Source organism: Strix uralensis, chromosome 1, assembly GCF_047716275.1.
Source record: "Strix uralensis isolate ZFMK-TIS-50842 chromosome 1, bStrUra1, whole genome shotgun sequence".
NCBI classification, from domain to species: Eukaryota; Metazoa; Chordata; class Aves; order Strigiformes; family Strigidae; genus Strix; species Strix uralensis.
The window spans coordinates 79,746,301-79,762,430 of record NC_133972.1 but is presented as its reverse complement, the minus strand read 5'-3'; the positions used below and the strand labels follow the sequence as shown (position 1 = coordinate 79,762,430).

Here is a 16,130-nt window from a genome sequence, read left to right as displayed (position 1 = left end):
GAAGTGCTATGAAAACAGAGGCCACCTTCCTCCCAAGCTGGAAAGACAGCTTTGGTGAGGAGTGGTCAAGGCTCCTGAAAGTCAGGTTGTGCAGCCGAGGCCCTGCATAACCCTCTCAGAGCTTGGTTATACCATTTCTTTTCCCCCATTCTTAAAAGAGAGAAAATAAACCCTGAAGCCTGAGCCCCTAAGCTGCAGAAGCATATCTGAAACAGGCAAGCCACTGAAAACGCCCTGGTTTTTCCCCACCTCTGCCTGCTTTGGTTTGTCAGTGCCTGGGAGTCACTTTGTGCACACATGTTTCCCAAGACTGGCCATGTTCTGGCTGTGACCATGGGTGTCCCAGTAGCATGGGCTTGCCTGAATGTGCAAGGGTTGGCATGGAGTATAAACAGTAGCAAGTAGATGGTGTTTTAGGACGAGAAAACATCCAGTTGATCAAATTTATAGCCAGAGATTGTGCTTACAATTACAACTGCAGTCTCATTCCCTCCTCCTCAATATCCCACCAGCTCCAGGGAAGAAGAGACCAGTCGTGCCACAATGGCTCCAGCCCTCTGAACACCTTTTCCACAGCCTGGTCATTGCACCCTCAGGAAAAAAAGACAAACTGGCACGAACTCTGCCCCCAGCTACACCTCCAAATGACGGGAGCTGCAGAGGGTAAGAAGGGAGAAAGTTTGGCTTAAACAGCTCTTCTCTATTAAAGAGTCAGCGCAGGAGGACATTTATTTGCACCAAAGTACCAAAGACAAGCTAGGTATCCAAATACTTCTGAAGATCCAGGTTTGCCCAGCTGGTCAAAACCTACCTAGTGTTTACTTGCAGAGCTGGGAGGAGACCATGGAGGTACAGCCATCTACGCTTCCTACAGTTAGTGCCTGTAGCAAGAGCAAGTAACCACAGTTCAGGAGCTGCGTCTCCTCGTCCTGTGCTCTACACAGAGATCTGCAATCAGTCCCCCAATGTCCTGCATTCTTTGAGATCCCTTTGAAACCCTTTATAAGGGTGTTTAAAAAAACAGAAGTCTTTGCATGACAAATTCCACATGCTGCATACACAGGCATGAGATGGTTTCAAAAACTGCTAAAGGAATGAATTCACTGTATCCCGATTCATGCTCTCCATACGGGGCGATGCTCCCAGCCTATATGTATGAAATAAAACAATAACTATACTGTATGACAGGGCTTAGCATGAAAAGGTCCTCTATTTTCTACTCTGCTTTCACTGAGGTCCTATCTTTCCAGGATGAAACCTTCATAAATTTTCAGTTTGGGGATACTGAACAGGTTTATTCTGACACCCTTCTCTGAGGAAAGTCTGCAGCTTCCAAAAGACGGGCTGTGGATGCAGCATCAGCACGGTCACAGCCCACCGAAGGACATTTGTTATCACCCATCCCAACTGAGCTGATTAATCCTCAATGGCAGTGGCTTATTTTAATTGTCTGAACTCTGTTAAGGCAGAACTGAATCCCCTTAACTCCTCTAATTCTAGGAGATGGTTTTTTAGCTTGCTTCATGGATTTTTTTTCTTTCAATCTTGCATTCTTTTTGCACTAAGTCATATACCGCACACCATACCTTGGGAAAACCCGTATCTGCAGGTCCCTGTCCTGGCCAGGGGAAAAGCTGATCTAACTTGGAAAATGGCCCTACTTTGAAGGTGTCCCTCCAACTGAAATGTTTCTGAGATGAAGGCATTATACTACTTGAACAGGGAGAAGCAGAGCCAATGCTGCATGAAGCTGGGCTGACCCAGAGCACAACTGGGCCATGAGGCTCCCCTGGGAGCCTGGAGATGCCTGACTCGGGGGGCATCGCCTGGCCGGAGATGCACAGTCTCCTTGTGGGCTGTCGATACTCAGCAATGGATTAAAAAAAATAATGCCACTCCAACAGGCTTCAGGACTGACTGACCAGTCCTGAAAATCTCAGCTGAAAAAACTCATCCAGGGCTAGGCAGCGAGTGAACTGGCAGAACAAATGGTGCCTCCGTTCTCCCCATTCCCAGATGTCTTCTTTAGCCACAAGCTCTGTGCTAAAAACTTAACTGCTGTAACTTTATATAACAATTATGTCACCACTGTATTTCAGAAAGCACCTGCAAAATCCCGTTAACTTGCCACACCAAAAAAATGAAAAAAATAAGATACTTTGGATGAGAAGATAAAACAATGGTATTATTTTCAAGGGTGAAGCCTTTACAGTTTATATTTAAATATAATCCCCTATTTAAGCTATTAACCTAACTTAAAGTAAATCCTTGAGAACTTTGCCTAATATTCCGTAAAATGTAAATGAGAAATTTCCAAAGCAGATAACGAACTACTTTTACAAACAGCAGAAGGTGTTTCACCCACACCACCAAAGTGATCCAACTGAAGGGCTGAGCAGACACAAACCATACACATTTCCATTTCCATATGAACTGGTGTAAAACAGGAAGAATTCAATCAGTCATTAAACGTAACAGAGATCTAGGTTTTTGCTCTGGCTGTAGCTTATTCAACTATGGCTTTATATTTAAATGTTTTTACAGTATCTTTCACACTGGGGCTTGGGGGCTCCCAGGCAGTCAGTGATGCGATTAGATAAAAAACCAGTTTAAGGGCTATTTGACTTTTCATCCTTACTTCTTACTGCCTTGCTTTTGCGGGTTTAAAGCATAATCTTTTGACTAATTAAATACATATGCATATTCTGTTGCCTGCACAATGAATATATAATTAGACTCAGGAGGAAGATTATGTGCTCTCTAGCTGATACTAACACTTCAGCATAAAGGTACCCCAGACACCACTAAATGTAACCTATGAGCTTCTGCTAATAACATGCTGCCTCTGATCTCCAGAGGATTATCTTACTCTGGAGCTCTTATAGGAGCCGTATATTGAAAGGGGCCTGAAACAGATACCCTGTAATTTATGTCCCTGCTTAGTGCCTCAGTGAGGAAAGGCGGCCTTTGCTCCAAATTGTAAGGGTTTCTTTCCTTCTCTTTTTTTGGGGTCTGAAGTTAACACACGTGATCTTCAGGGAGCAGGAAGATGTAAGGAACCTCTGGGTGGTTTCAGGGAAGAAAGCATATTTTGCTGCCCAAGCTCCATCCTTTTTTTTTTTTTTTTTCATGTCCAGGACCGCTTCTTCCCCTTAGAAACACAGAGAAACCTCTTAAATAAATTATGTTAGGCAAGGTCCTTTCTCTCTGCTCCAAAATTAAAGTATGTCTGCTGCTTTATCTTCACCAAGCACATACTTCGTAAGCAGTGCTACCTCCCAGTGCTATTATTTGCTATACCTCATAAATATCGGAGTCCTTTTCCTTTCCTCTACTTGGCACTTTTCCCACCACTTTTAGGTTGCTGGGTATTGTTTTTGTTGTTGTTTTTTAACAGAGGTTACCCTCCCAGCCACCACATGATAATGCTTTTTTCTCCCCCCTCTGTGGTTAGACCAGCTCAGACAACTAGATAAATATTGTAGGGAACTGACCCTTAAATATCAGGTTTGCCTGTATTTTTTCATGGAGGTCTTTATTTCTTTAAATTGTAGGTGGTCTCCTTAAGACAGCAGGGAGACGAGCCTGATGTAGTGAAAGGAGGGAAAAAGAAGAAGCAGAAAATCCCCTCAGGATGTTTCCTGTGGTAAAACAGAGTAAGGAATATTTCAGGAACAGTAAGAAATATTTCAGGGCAGCTCCAGACAAATTCAAATCCAAATCTTCTGTGAGGTTCAGTAAACTGTGCAAATTGCGCGTTTCCTCCAAAACCCCAAACCAGACAACTTGAACCTGGTTTTGGAGCAAGTAGTGGGGATGTTGGCATTTCTGTGCCCCTTGGCAGTTGTAAAGAAGGTTGGGTGGTTTTTTTTAAGATGTCTGTCTTTTCAGAGCAAAGTTTGCTTAAAATAACAGTGGGCTAGCTACTAATAATCAGCCTCTATCAACTAGTGTCAACTGAAGATTTAGGCAAGGAGGGGGAAAAGCTCCTTTACTAGAAGTATTGTCTCAGTGTAAGTGATCTGCAAATTTCCTCTCACCTTAAAAATGAAATGATATCTGGACAGGCCAAAAGACAAAACCAGACCTGCAGCCTCAATGTCAGCAATACCTGTGACATTGTTAGTGTTACCTTCAAGTTAACTCAGCAAATCATGGGGTAACATAGCAGTCCAGTCCCTTTTCCGTAGGGTCTAACTCCTTAAATAACTTCCTTCAGCAGAAGACCCGCTTACTTTTTTGTTGCTGTTTACATTGTCAACCAAACATGTCCTCTGATGGCATTGAGGAGAACTGTACCAGAGAAGATGTAGCACCTATGTCAGTGTACTTGATCTCTGGATTTTGTCACACATAACATGCTTCACTGCAATTGCTTTACTTTAACCCTTGCTCAATGCAAAGAGGTACCCAGATGTCAGAGTTTCATATCTGTGCCTAAACTTCAAGGTTGACATACCTGAACATCAAGAATGAAGCACAGATCTCCTTTACAGCCCCAAAAGCAGGCAACCTGGAAAGTTTGGAGATTAAGCAAGTACTTGGCTAGAGAGCACTGTGTGTTGGTCCCACCTTATGTTGACCGACTGAAAGTAAAGTTGCTCTAGTCCCAGGGCCAGAGGTAGTCAGGTCGGCCCCAGTGCCACCCCTCTGCAGCACACCCCCAGGCACAGTGAAGTTGCTCCGTGCCACTCACCACGCTCTGCTTGCAAGGTTTTGACCGTTGCAGGTACCTGACATAAGCCACGCATCTGCTGGGACCCTTAATTCACTCTTCTCAAAGCCCTTTCCTTTTGGAAAGGAAAACCCAAAGCATCTGCCTACTCACATGGCAACATACCACATATCTCAATCAGAGCTGCTGAGGCAGATTGCTAAACTTAATTACCAGTTCCAAGGACTGAGACTGTGAATGACAGGTCAATTCATGCAGTGAGCTAGCAAAGATTGCTGATAAATGCTTTCTAATTGAAAGGATGATAAAACACCTATTAGTCACTGAGGAGCTTGAAGAATGAGTTAGTCCTGGGTTTTTTTTACACTAAAGATTAAGAAGTGCTAATCTCGTCAGCACTCTGCCGTCATTTCCTACCAGCCTAGTCACTCAGAAGGTTCAGGAAGGATGGTGACATTGCAGGGGGGTGACCAGTCACTGCTCCCTCAATCCTATTAAGGAGATGAATAGAAATAAGCATTAGCAGCGCGGATGAAGTCTATTGTAATCTGAAGAACATCGGACATTTTTGTGAGTTAGGAAAACAACAAAGAACAAAAATAACCTCTCACACACAGCTCCCTTGGAAAACTGGCTGTATTAACAATATGACGTATCCTCTGCACAGCACCTTTTAGCCCAAAGCATACAGTGGAGTTTAGTGGGCATTAGGAGTCCAGATGCTTAAGGCCCACCTCCAGCAATATCAATGATCTGCTGTATACAAGCAGTTTGAAACTCAAAGGCTGGATTCTGCCCCAGAAAAACCACTATGTAGGCACATGTACCTGTTTTTCACTAAGGCATTAGGACAGTCACTCTGGCAGTAGGACACAGCAGTCATACAGGATGAGAAATGCTCTTAGATTGTCACAGTGGGAAAAGCCACCAGAGCTGCCCTGCAAAAGCCCTGTGTGTAGATGTGACCCAAATGTTACCTTCTACAGCATTAAGTGACACAACATTTGCTGCTGGGAAGGCATGAAAACAGCCACCACCCATTAGCAGGAAACTCTGTTGCCTTGTTTCCACACTGTGCAACCCTGGATGAATTTTTCAGCTCTCTGTTTCTCTTTCCCTCCCTGCTCTTTTGCCGGTCTTTTAAGACCATAAGATGTTCAGAGTGAGACTGTCTCTCACAGTGTATTTGCTCTGTGCCTAACACAATGGGTTACAGCTCTCACTTAAGCCTGTAGGTACTGCTGTCATATAAATAATAATTCACGACACTTACACACACCACACTGCTGAAATGTAGCCACACTAGAGTTAAGGTTGGGACGTGGCCGAGTGACACAAGCCACAGAGCACGTATAAAGTGAAGTTTTGCCAGAGACAGAAGGTCAAGTCATTTTTACATGCTTAAGGAGGAGACGTCACCTTACATGTTAGGATGTTCCTTAGTTTCCCCTTTCTCCCCCACCAACATCCACACAGAGTGCTCACTACATGGTATTTAATATATACATTGTGAAGCCCAAGGTTTTCCAGGAGGTTGTAGCACTCCTGAAACTGTGCTTTATACGTTTAACTAGTGACAGATTTACAGTCTCTACAACAAAAATTGTGTAAATTCTTTACACAAAGAAGAGCATTTCTTTGAAACGAGTATGCCTGGCCGGCATATCTGACTAGAAATTGGCTTGAGGAGAGAGAGGAAATAGTTGTACTAACCAGTGTGTGAAAGTAGTCCAACGATGGCATGATTCAATTAGCGTAGAAACTTGTAAAATTGTAAGACCCTGTTCTTTTAATTTCAGATCCCCAAACTCTCGAAAGTCCAGATCAGTCTTGGTCAGCTCGTTCTTGTTGTACTTGACATGGTTTGCCTCAAGCCAAAAGCTTCAGGCTACGGACAGACACTCTTCTTCATAGTCAGATGTGCAGGTAGATATTTTGACTGAAGTGCACAAGGCAAATCAGATCGGCAGCTCTGCCAGTAAACCTTAGAGATGTAACTTGCAGAGAAGGGACCGTGATAAGCAACTGTGGGCAAAAACTTCTTCCAGCAGCTGGGTCCAGAAGATATATTAACTAGTAGTGTAGTGCCTACAATATTACACTAACATTTAAAACAGTCTTGTTTAGTGCCTGGCCACGAACGAAGGTCATCTCATGCCACTCACTTTACAGCACACATGTCTCAGACCTGCTCTTCATACACTCTACACACATTATAATTATGTACCAAATATATGTGGATGCTACTATATTTTTTTTTAAGAGTACTATCCTTGCTGTGCAAGTACCTATGCTGGTACAAAACTGCTTCTTACTGACAAAGTATATTATCTAACTTGGGGATAAGCCGCACTCTACATCCATATAACTACACTCCCATTCTCACTGAAAGATCTTCTACTAGGTATTTGGAAAAGTACACCTGCTGAAGCAGGCCAGCCCGCAGTTGTGGTGGTTACACAAAACTTCAATATACATCCCAATAAAGACTCCCCAGCCATTTTCACACATACTCTGGGATAAAGGACAGAAGCTTTTCGCCCTCCCCGTTCTCATCATCAGTGAACATCATTCAGATCAAAGATTGTTGTCTGATCCCAGGAAAAGGCTAACAGTGACTGCAGTGCTTAGGCAGTTGCTCCAACAACTATTCATAGAGCTGCACTGCAAATCGGATGAGGCAACTGATCTTTTTTTTTTTTTTTAATAAAAGTATCTTCAATTTTTCAGGGTTTTTTTTTTTTTTTTCTTAAAACACTTTCTTGAGCCAGCTGCAGCTGCAGCCTCCATCTCATCAAGCTGCAGCCTGAATTAGCATCCATGCAAATGAATAAGACAGATATCCCAAGTTTTATGTTTCATGCTTATTGCAAAGCTGAGCAGATGTGAAGCATATTTACAAATGCAGAGACATTTTGGGAGTTGCCCTGTTTGATGTCTGGACTTGTTTTGTATACACTTGTTATATTGCTGCAAGTTCTTGGAGGAGGATCCTTCCATGGTGACTTTACTAAATGAAATAAAATGAAGCCTCCTTCTGTTTAACCCAAAGGGAACTTGGCTTAAAGCTTTTTTTTGCAGTTGCAAGATAGCTCTTTAGCTTATATCTTACTGTGTCATCAGTAATTAGGCATGTACAGGAAATCAATCTCAACAGGGATATAAGATTCAAAACCTGTCAGTAAGCATTAGATAACAATTCTTTTTAAACACAAGGTCTTCAAAACGATGCTTATTAGTGAAATACAGTGTCTGAGTCAAAATCCTAGATAACCTAACAATAATTAATTTTGTTCAAAAGAATAAGCCTGAACTGTTTTGGTGACCATAGGAATACAGACCACTAAGATAAAGCCTGGACAGAGTTCCTCTAGGCCAAGAAGTATGAATAGGCAGCAGGACAATTGCTAGGAGGGATGCCAATGTAAAAAAAAACCAAAACAAACCCACCTCCTAACAGAAATTTAGGCCTGGAAAATGCATGTCAGCCTCTAAGGAACTCTGTTCCTGTTAGCCTCGAGATTCAGGATGTCCTTAACAGGTGTCAACCACAAGGACCGCTTTCAAGGCATTTGTTTCCTCCGATGGCTGTTTGCATCAGAATGTTTTCTCCAATAGTTACTGCAGCTAAGATTTCCGACCTAAGCAGACAGGAAAACATGGTAAAGCATAGGTATTTTGTGTTCAGATATGTCCTTCCATATCTCTAGACTCCTAAGTGCATACAAACACACAAACCCAGAGAAGGTCAAATGTTGAGCTGAAGGGAGGCAGTGTCACTCCTCTGATTACATGTCTGCACACGTAACATCAGGTTCAAACACCGACTGAGATGATGTAAATTGGAAATGCTGTTTAAGTCAGTAGAGTTAGGCCATTTGATGCTGATCCAAAATATCTGCTTTAAGTATGTGGGCAGGGCATGCCCTCTTAAATCTGAGCAAATCCATGGAGTCAGAGGTAGTTTGCAAAGAATCAAATCTACCCTTTTTTCCTTCCACCTGCAGCCTATTAATCCATAAAATTTGGAAAACAATAAAAACCCATTGCAGTTTATTATTAGATTTTGAAAAGTCCTGCAGACTGTTGGAGTTAACTTGCAGGAGTTACATTAGCAAAGTCACTCTAGCAACACAATTCTTGAGATGCAGTCAGCAAACCAAGACTGAAAAAACAAAGAACCCACAAATCAAGCTCACAAGGACACGCAGCTTGTTTCATTACTTCTGACAGCAAGGTAGTTTAAGCCCCTCTTTCATTTGGGCATGTGTCCTTAGTGATTTTGTAACTGGAAAGGACCTATTAGATATTTTGAATTGGGGTACTGCCAGTAGCTATTGCTTTCAAGACCTTTACACACTGAGATGGGAAGAATGTGTCCATGAAATAGATACTGGACCATGTGTGTTTGTGCATGTGTGTGTCAGCTTCAGAAGCAAAAACGCCTGAATGAGTTAGATCTGTAAACTTAGCTCCCTTTGGGAAAACTCCTCCTCCAGAAACCTTCTACTTTTTCGGAAAATACACATTCTTGTTATTCCAGCTCTCCTCATCTTATATACTTTGTAATTCCAACATGCAGTGAGATCAGTGTTTACACTGGCATAAAGAATTCCTGCAATTATGGCACGAATGAGGAATAAAATATCAGGACTGCCCCACAGATACACAAACTGATCTATAGGAAGGCTTAACATACTGCTTAACATTCATGAACAACAGTGCACAGGTACCCGGACACATCTTCATCCTTGCACATAATAATATTCACATAATGACTTTATTTAGTCAAAATTCTTCTATAACGTAGAAAGAGACACTGGAAGACACTTTGAAGTTGAACATACATCACAATGCTCTGACTCTCTGTTTCCATATGCTGTGGTTTCGCTTCCACCTCCAAGTTGGAAAGAGACAGGACTGAAGTGGAAGATAAACCAGCAGCCCCTCCGCACTCTGATGGGGAGATAGAGACGTGGGTGGGATGGAGAGCGGCTCAGGGGATGTGTAGCTGACCACCAGTCGCTCTGCGTTGCCTGCTGCACCCCTTGACTCTGTGCCACTTCCAGACTTTCACTTTAGCAGTGGTCCATGGGCCCTTTCATCAGCCCTAACTCCCAGCCACTGCGTGTCTTTATGATTTTAGAGCTACCTGCTCACTCCACAGTTAGTAAAGGAAGCAGCCGGCCAGATGGAGTGATAGGCAAGTCCCTATTGCCCTTCCATGGGGTGGGACATGCCCTCCCATCCACTTGCAGAGCTCTCTGGGCCAGGAGTATGAGAAGGAACGAGGTCCTACCCCGCGTCCAGCCATGGCAGCTGAGCTCAGCTGGGAGGCGCCTGCAGCCAGCTCCCAGGTTCGACCCCCTCCGCGTCCAGCAACGGGGATTTCTCAGATGAATGCTCCCGCCCTGGAGCTCGCTCCCCTTGGCAGCCGCTCAGACCTTGAGTCTAATGACCTTCAGGGCACCGTACAAGCCTCATTCATTTTGCTTAACATTCGATTAACTGTTTCTGGGTTTCTTCTATAATTTGCTCTGAGATTGAGGCCTCCATGGCAAACAGGAATGAGAAATAAACTTCTTAAATTTTTCTGCAAAAGACAGCCTGGCAACAAAATAAATATAGTCACTTCATGCAATCTAAAACAAAAGACAATACTGAAATGTATAAAACAACCTTAAAATTGATAAACCTAAAACCACTGTCAGGGGTCTGCAAAGAATTCACTGCCTCTGCCTGTCTCCTTGGCAAAGAAAACGCTTCAGACACAGAGCAGAGATATACCAAAGGGACAAATAAAAATGCAGTTAGTTTGGAGATTTTCTTGTAAAAACACCTGTTATGCTAAGGATGCAAGAAAAGTTTTTCTATTTATTTTCTCTCTGAGCAATTGCTAGAGCTGCTGCAGAGATATTTTGCAATTGTGAATACAAAAGGAGGTGGTTTATCTGGCAGTCAAGCTGTGGTTCCCATGATGAAAGAGTCTGAGGACTCTGGCACTGGCACGCACATACCAGCTACTCCCTCGTGTGATCGTCTGTGCTGCAGCTCACTTATTCTCCCTTTTTTTCCATGTCAGGACTTTGTCCTAAAGTTTCTGAATGCCTTGCCTGTGGCTTCAGATCCTCTGCCATCACAAATGAAGAGACTGCATCAGGGAAAGACAGCCTAGCTAAAGGCTCATGTCCTAGTTCCTCGGACAAAGTAGGGAAGGGGAGAGATTTAAGGGATTTTAAAGTGTTCCCTGTAATTTGACAGTTACTAATCATGTTCCAGCTTTTTAAGTGCCTCCAGCTCCTTCACAACTTGGTAGGTACCTGCAGAACTCCATGAGTTTCTAGGAGCTGCATAAGGTGAAAAGAAAAGAAAAAATACTGAATGCTTTCCAAAGTACTTCAAAATTACCTGGGTAGATTATGCTGTTGAGGTTTGTTGAGATTTTCCAATAAACCTGACAATTTATGTGGACCAAAACTGGGCAGAGCTGGCTTTCACAGTCAGCAGGGTTGGGGCACGTTGCATTTCCTCAAAGATAAGAGAGAGAATCGTTTCACACTTTGCCCGGATTTGTAGTAACACTGGAGGTATGTGAATCATGATGATAAATGATGCAATGCACAGTGGATTCCTAATTCAAAGTCTTCTCTTTATGAAGTTTTCCTATCTCTAAGAGAGTATGATGTAGCTCTTGCATAGATCCCAGATGGTGGAAACCCACTTCAGCACAAACCCCACTGAGACCTTTGTGGCTGAGATGAGTCCTCTCTTCACAGGCAGACAGTGCAAACACAGCTCAGGCACACTCATCCTCTGTGGGTCAGACCTGGTGAGACCTGGAAAAAGGAAGACACTTTTTGTCTACTTTTGTACTACACTTTTTGTGCCTCAGCGATAGAAAAGGACAGTCTGTTGCATGGCTAACTCCTGTTAACCCAACAGTTAATGGTGCATTCATTGGGCTTTCAGCTCTGCAAATTTTCAGTGTAATCCCTGGTAAGGCAAGACAGCATTCAGCACACATACAGCCTCACCAAGCAAAACCCTGCACCTTCAAAATCTAGATCTGCGTTCATATTCTATAGCTCTTGCTATAGAATAAAGCTCTTCTTTTCATTAATAGTTTTGGAAAATACCATTACAAGAAGGAAAAATCAAAAGTTTCCTATTCTGCATGATGAGGGTCCCACCTGGGAAATCACATACCACACTGTCCCTGCAAACAAGATGCCAAGCATAAACATTTCACCCAGCTGAAAGCACATACAGATCCTTCTGCTAAACCTGCAGTTCCAAACATAAAAAGGCTTAAACAAAGTAGAGAGGCCAACAATGAACTTCAGCAGCATGAGCAGGCACACTGCTGGGGAGCACAGGGGAGCAGAGGTAGAAACCCTCTAGCAAGAGTACATGGTGGGAATTTGAGTGACTCACAGGGGTAGCAGCTTTCATTATTTCCAACCGTCTAAAAATGTCCTTGGTCGCCACATCACGGTGTGGCTGCATGTACTGGAGGTGTCTCAGGTTCCAAGCAGCAGAGGTGACTGTGGGGCACCTGAGCACCCCTGGGACTTCTCCCTGCCCCTTTGATTCCCAGGCACAGTAGCAGGACCTGCATGTGCTCTGAAGGGCTGCCTGCATCCCCACTGCTTCGGGCAGGTCAGCGTGGGTGGGGGAGGCAGGTGCCCCCGTGCGGGGCAAGGGGATCAGGGCCTGTGTGCTGCTGTGAAGACAACTTTGATCTCCTTCCATCAGAGAGGGAAGAGGAGATCACAGAGCATGTAAGCACCCAGAGGTATTGCCCACCACCTGGGAATCCCCCGAACATGGGAGAGGGCTTCTTTTGCCAGAAAGCTCAGCCAGCTGTTTTCCCAAAGGGCTCTTTGGGGCTACAAGTATCTACACATAACAAGGAGCATCTTTTAGGCTGCTCTGCTTTTTATTAAGGATTAAGTAAGCACTTTCTTAATTCATTTAATGACATCTTTCCTTCATTTCCCAAACCCAGTCATGCACTGAAATCAGACTGACCTTAGTAAACACCAAAAAAAGAATATCACTCTTTTCATGGAAAAGCTTGGCATTATTTCCCAGTAACAACTGCAGAATCCTTATGGAAGCAGCCAATTAAGCAATAAAGCACAATAAAGTACAGCCTGTTACGCTAACATAATAATTCACACCTATAGTATTGCTACTAGAATCACACCTGCAGTGTTACATAAGGCCAAAAGCCAGGAACTATTAAAACAAGCTAGCCAGTTTATTATTACAATATAATTTGTGCCTGGGGATACGCTGCAGAAATTATAAAATATTGATATGTATTTTTATTTGAGTGTGAACAAAAATATGAATTTTAAAAGGGAAATGATGGAGTGGTTTAAGAGTAAAATCAGATGGAGCGTGATTCATTTAAAACTATACAAGGCAAAATGCTGACAACTAGCCAGTGGGGTAGGGGTCTGCAGCAGAAGGGAAAAGGAGTGGATGAGGTGACACCATGGCATCTTGCATCTGCTCTGTGGCCTGCTCTCCTGGGGCAGGTACTCAGTTGACCTTAGCTGGAGGACCTCATTGAGCTATCATGTATGTAGATCTAGCTGCTGGGCTGGAAGTAATTTGATGGAAAAAAAGTAAGTGCTTAGTCAGAGTATCTAGCATGCATTCCCTTTGAAACATCCCCCAGTGATAACTATCATAATTATACTTCCTTGCTCACACTGGTCACAGAGGAATTAGGCTGCCATCATCCATTCTTGCTCTGTGAAGAGTTTCAGCTGAGTCGAAGGCATGGGACATGGCACTGCTCAGCTGTGTCAGCAGCAGGTTGCCCTATCCTGAAGCAGTCCCAAACAAGGAAGAACTAAAAACGACAGATCCAGAGACAGTACAGACTCTCTCTCTTACGACACTCCCCAGATGATTCAGGAAACAAAAAATCTGCTGTTTTCTTACACTTACAGCATGAATGGGGCTGGACGTTCCCATTTCACTTGGTTATGACCCTAACTGAACCAGTTGCAGGATATAAATGAGGGAGTTGAGTGGTGCTCTGGTACTTGGGGTATACCTTTTCAGACAAAATTTTGGCAATCCAGAGAGCAGATGTAGCCTGCTCCTGCTCTAACACCTGGTGGGTACGGGGGGGCATAGGGGAGTTGCATACCGGTGTTCATTGTTAGTGCACCTGTAACACAGTGCCTGAAGCCATCCCTGGTATTACAGGCAAAATAAAGGCATTGCCCATACCCATGCAACATCTAAGAAACTGTACTCATTACTGTTGGCTCCTTTGGCAGGCTGGGACCCTGATAACAAGCCCCACAGCTTCTGTGTCTCATCATCGACCTGACAGCCCGAGGCTGGTCATCTCAGCTAGGCTATCATATCCTCCTGCCTGACCTCTCTTGCCTCCTCTTTCCCTTCTTTAGTCTATCTGAAAAGCTGCCACAGAAATAACCTTCTCCTGCTGCTCTGACCTTGTCCCCAGATGCCCCTGAGAGGTGATGGCACACCAGATCTGCTGTGTAAAGGCTGCAGACACCTTCGCTGGTAACACTTTAACTCCAATCAGCCAGGCGAGCAGGTGAGAGGTCAGGGTGGTCCCTGCATCATTTCTGCTGACCAAGTCCATTTCTCCAGCATGGCCCACCAAGGTCCCTTGTACAGTCAGCCTCCTCACACTGTTGTAAACCCCACTGGCGTCCATGCCACCCTTGTTCTGGCCTGCATCCTGGATCCCCCCTGAGTACCTTTGGGACAATGGCCAGCGATGGGGCTGGCCTGCCATCAGGGGCAGAGGACTGCAGGGGCACTCAACCTCAAGCCATGTCCCTTCGCCCTGGGTGGCTCCTCTGAGATCTCCAGACCGTGCCAGACAGTCTCCAGGAGTCCACATGCTAAAATGTCCAGGGGTCCATCCTCATCATGAGGAACTGAACACAGAACCTGGTAGAAACCCCATAAATTACAGCCCACAGAGTCGCTCAGGATTACCACTAATTAGTTAAACAAACCTTACCTGCTGTGATTTCTATGGAGACACAGCGGCCCCAGCCTCCACTGCTTTAGCAAAGGTGCCGAGAAATTATGAGGGGCACTTGGCTCAAAACTGGGTTGTCTTGCAACATTTTTCTGAGGTACTGTTTGCTTTGGCCTGCAAATTTCTGTGTACAAAACAAAAAACAAACCAAAACCCAACACAACAAACAAGTAGATAATTTCTAGGAACAAACTAATGGCTTTAGGAATCAAGTTGGGGGAAGGGGGTGAGAAAAAAAGCAGTGGGAGCTGAGGGACTTAAGAAATGCCTGGAGCATGGCCAGAGCTTGTCCTACAGTGAAACGGTGTGAAAATAGGTCAGACCTTTTTCTTTTAAATTTGTATTCTACCTGTTTAAGGGGCTCCTTGAAAAGTTGTAACAGCCAAAAGTGCATTTCACAGCTCTGAACACTGAAGGGAAGTAAAAGTAATCTCATCTTTCTCTGCTTTTTTTGTGAAACGACATCGCTTTGCAAAGGCACAGTCCTGTGCTCTATTCAGTACCCAAGCTGTGCTATTAAACTACTACACATACATACAATTAATTCTAAAACCTAGAAATATAGGGGAAAGGGGGGCACTCTATTTTTTTTTAAAAGAAGCCATTTCTAAAGATGTGGCAAGAGAAGGAAAAAAAAAAAAAAGCAGAAAGACACATTTTATATTAGAACCAGATGTGGAAAGGGGGAAAAAATTAGATTTGTGCCAACCAGCAACGCAGAGAATTTTTTATGTTTCAGCTTCGGAGTTGAATCTGCAGCACGCCGCGCCACATGCTGATATCCGTCAGTCTAATGACTATGGCATATTAGCAGCATAACGCTCCTGCCAGCAGAGAGAAGGGAGTTGGTAAACTAAAAGCAACCTCTTCTCTCTGTCTATTACGGTATAACCTTTTGGACAGTTAGTGAAAACCAGTTCAAACTCTGCTGTCATCCAAACTTCAGACCCATTGAAAAGCTTGCCTTGGCCCCAGGCCAAAGTCCAGTGTTTTATTACCAGTCTCATGTCTTTCTGTCCCTTGCCTTCCATTATCCACTTATTTTCTTAGCTTTTTAGAAAAAAAATAATAATAAAGCATCCTTATAGTACAACAACTGTCTCAACAAATTCTGGTACATGTCGTGGACCTCGTTAATTGATTCCACATCCAAAACACAAGACTTTGGGCTATTTTTGTTGTTCAAAGCTGTACATTAGCCAACATCCTCTGCATATAATTAACCCCCTATTTCCACGGAATCTCTGCATTAACTTATTACAGACTCGGCTGGTAATGAACTCCTGGGAGAAGTCCACATACAAACACTGGCCATTGGCTTCGCTGCCCACGTGGATTAAACAAAAATTAATCTCATCTATTTGGTTATTCATTTGGTGTCTTTAAATTGGAGGCATTTTTCTGCTTCGT

General features: G+C 43.7%; 1 long non-coding RNA gene across 2 annotated transcripts; it reads right to left on the bottom strand.

Moving 5' to 3' along the window:
- Window positions 1-9,436: 9,436 nt before the first annotated feature.
- Window positions 9,437-15,568, bottom strand: LOC141953894 (uncharacterized). Of its 2 annotated transcripts, XR_012632035.1 has the most exons (3): window positions 14,700-15,568; window positions 11,084-11,511; window positions 9,437-10,282 (listed from the first exon to the last, which is right to left on the bottom strand). It is a non-coding gene; the product is annotated as an uncharacterized LOC141953894 (long non-coding RNA). The 2 variants fall into 2 exon arrangements; XR_012632034.1 differs by having other exon boundaries at window positions 9,437-11,511.
- Window positions 15,569-16,130: the final 562 nt, after the last annotated feature.